Raw genomic sequence first — 3,742 nt, forward strand, 5'->3', positions numbered from 1 at the left:
TAAGCCACAATCTTACAAAAGTCCGCGATAATCACTGATACTTGTATATACAGTATATATATATATATATATATATATATATATATATATATATATATATATATATATATATATATATGTATGTTATTATTGTAGCCCTAACTGTTGCTCTAATGACTAGCGCATGAGCCTTTTAAAACTCAAAGGTTTCATTTCATTTCATTGGGGATATCAAAAACGTGTTAGGGCATGAAAAGTGGAAGGGCATCACGAACGAATCTTGTGTAAGCAACTTCTACTAGGAGAACTTATAAGAGTAAGATTCAAAAGAAAGACAGGTAACATACTGTATATAATAAAGTTCATATTATAGTAAGATCAATAATGAAATACAAAATGTGAGTTTTGAATATATATCCTAGCATAATACATATTTATTTTTACATAATATCTTACAAGAAGTTAAATCCCAAAACTTTCCTTGCATACTCCACAGTGTAAAGACAAAAAAAGTGTGATTATAATGTGACAACTTTCTATATATAATTCCACATTATGTAATAATTTCGAACATCCAAATATGTGGATTCTGTCAAAGATCTTCCAATGAGAAGGTTTTTTATTTTTTTCAGTTCTACACTCAATTCCATTATGATGATTTGGGCGCTGCTTGCGTTAATTGTTCAGAGTGTTGGTTACATCATGTAATTTTTATTGATTTAAGCCACAATCTTACAAAAGTCCGCGATAATCACTGATACTTGTATATACAGTATATATATATATATATATATATATGTTATTATTGTAGCCCTAACTGTTGCTCTAATGACTAGCGCATGAGCCTTTTAAAACTCAAAGGTTTCATTTCATTTCGTTGGGGATATCACAAACGTGTTAGGGCATGAAAAGTGGAAGGGCATCACGAACGAATCTTGTGTATGCAACTTCTACTAGGAGAACTTATAAGAGTAAGATGGAAAAGAAAGACAGGTAACATACTGTATATAATAAAGTTCATATTATAGTAAGTTCAATAATGAAATACAAAATGTGAGTTTTGAATATATATCCTAGCATAATACATATTTATTTTTACATAATATCTTACAAGAAGTTAAATCCCAAAACTTTCCTTGCATACTCCACAGTGTAAAGACAAAAAAGTGTGATTATAATGTGACAACTTTCTATATATAATTCCACATTATGTAATAATTTCGAACATCCAAATATGTGGATTCTGTCAAAGATCTTCCAATGAGAATGTTTTTTTCTTTTTTTTCAGTTCTACACTCAATTCCATTATGATGATTTGGCGCTGCTTGCGTTAATTGTTCAGAGTGTTGGTTACATCATGTAATTTTTATTGATTTAAGCCACAATCTTACAAAAGTCCGCGATAATCACTGATACTTGTATATACAGTATATATATATATATATATATATATATATATATATATATATATATATATATATATATATATAATATGTATGTTATTATTGTAGCCCTAACTGTTGCTCTAATGACTAGCGCATGAGCCTTTTAAAACTCAAAGGTTTCATTTCATTTCATTGGGGATATCACAAACGTGTTAGGGCATGAAAAGTGGAAGGGCATCACGAACGAATCTTGTGTATGCAACTTCTACTAGGAGAACTTATAAGAGTAAGATGGAAAAGAAAGACAGGTAACATACTGTATATAATAAAGTTCATATTATAGTAAGTTCAATAATGAAATACAAAATGTGAGTTTTGAATATATATCCTAGCATAATACATATTTATTTTTACATAATATCTTACAAGAAGTTAAATCCCAAAACTTTCCTTGCATACTCCACAGTGTAAAGACAAAAAAAGTGTGATTATAATGTGACAACTTTCTATATATAATTCCACATTATGTAATAATTTCGAACATCCAAATATGTGGATTCTGTCAAAGATCTTCCAATGAGAATGTTTTTTTTTCTTTTTTTCAGTTCTACACTCAATTCCATTATGATGATTTGGCGCTGCTCGCGTTAATTGTTCAGAGTGTTGGTTACATCATGTAATTTTTATTGATTTAAGCCACAATCTTACAAAAGTCCGCGATAATCACTGATACTTGTATATACAGTATATATATATATATATATATATATATATATATATATATATATATATATATGTATATATATATATATATATATAATATGTATGTTATTATTGTAGCCCTAACTGTTGCTCTAATGACTAGCGCATGAGCCTTTTAAAACTCAAAGGTTTCATTTCATTTCGTTGGGGATATCACAAACGTGTTAGGGCATGAAAAGTGGAAGGGCATCACGAACGAATCTTGTGTATGCAACTTCTACTAGGAGAACTTATAAGAGTAAGATGGAAAAGAAAGACAGGTAACATACTGTATATAATAAAGTTCATATTATAGTAAGTTCAATAATGAAATACAAAATGTGAGTTTTGAATATATATCCTAGCATAATACATATTTATTTTTACATAATATCTTACAAGAAGTTAAATCCCAAAACTTTCCTTGCATACTCCACAGTGTAAAGACAAAAAAAGTGTGATTATAATGTGACAACTTTCTATATATAATTCCACATTATGTAATAATTTCGAACATCCAAATATGTGGATTCTGTCAAAGTTCTTCCAATGAGAATGTTTTTTTTCTTTTTTTTCAGTTCTACACTCAATTCCATTATGATGATTTGGCGCTGCTCGCCTTAATTGTTCAGAGTGTCGGTTACATCATGTAATTTTTATTGATTTAAGCCACAATCTTACAAAAGTCCGCGATAATCACTGATACTTGTATATACAGTATATATATATATATATATATATATATATATATATATATATATATATATATATATATATATATATATAATATGTATGTTATTATTGTAGCCCTAACTGTTGCTCTAATGACTAGCGCATGAGCCTTTTAAAACTCAAAGGTTTCATTTCATTTCATTGGGGATATCACAAACGTGTTAGGGCATGAAAAGTGGAAGAGCATCACGAACGAATCTTGTGTATGCAACTTCTACTAGGAGAACTTATAAGAGTAAGATTCAAAGAAAGACAGGTAACATACTGTATATAATAAAGTTCATATTATAGTAAGTTCAATAATGAAATACAAAATGTGAGTTTTGAATATATATCCTAGCATAATACATATTTATTTTTACATAATATCTTACAAGAAGTTAAATCCCAAAACTTTCCTTGCATACTCCACAGTGTAAAGACAAAAAAAGTGTGATTATAATGTGACAACTTTCTATATATAATTCCACATTATGTAATAATTTCGAACATCCAAATATGTGGATTCTGTCAAAGATCTTCCAATGAGAATGTTTTTTCTTTTTTTTCAGTTCTACACTCAATTCCATTATGATGATTTGGCGCTGCTTGCGTTAATTGTTCAGAGTGTTGGTTACATCATGTAATTTTTATTGATTTAAGCCACAATCTTACAAAAGTCCGCGATAATCACTGATACTTGTATATACAGTATATATATATATATATATATATATATATATATATATATATATATATATGTTATTATTGTAGCCCTAACTGTTGCTCTAATGACTAGCGCATGAGCCTTTAAAACTCAAAGGTTTCATTTCATTTCGTTGGGGATATCACAAACGTGTTAGGGCATGAAAAGTGGAAGGGCATCACGAACGAATCTTGTGTATGCAACTTCTACTAGGAGAACT

Source organism: Thermobia domestica, chromosome 16 (assembly GCF_964235325.1).
Source record: "Thermobia domestica chromosome 16, izTheDome1.hap1.1, whole genome shotgun sequence".
Lineage (NCBI taxonomy): Eukaryota > Metazoa > Arthropoda > Insecta > Zygentoma > Lepismatidae > Thermobia > Thermobia domestica.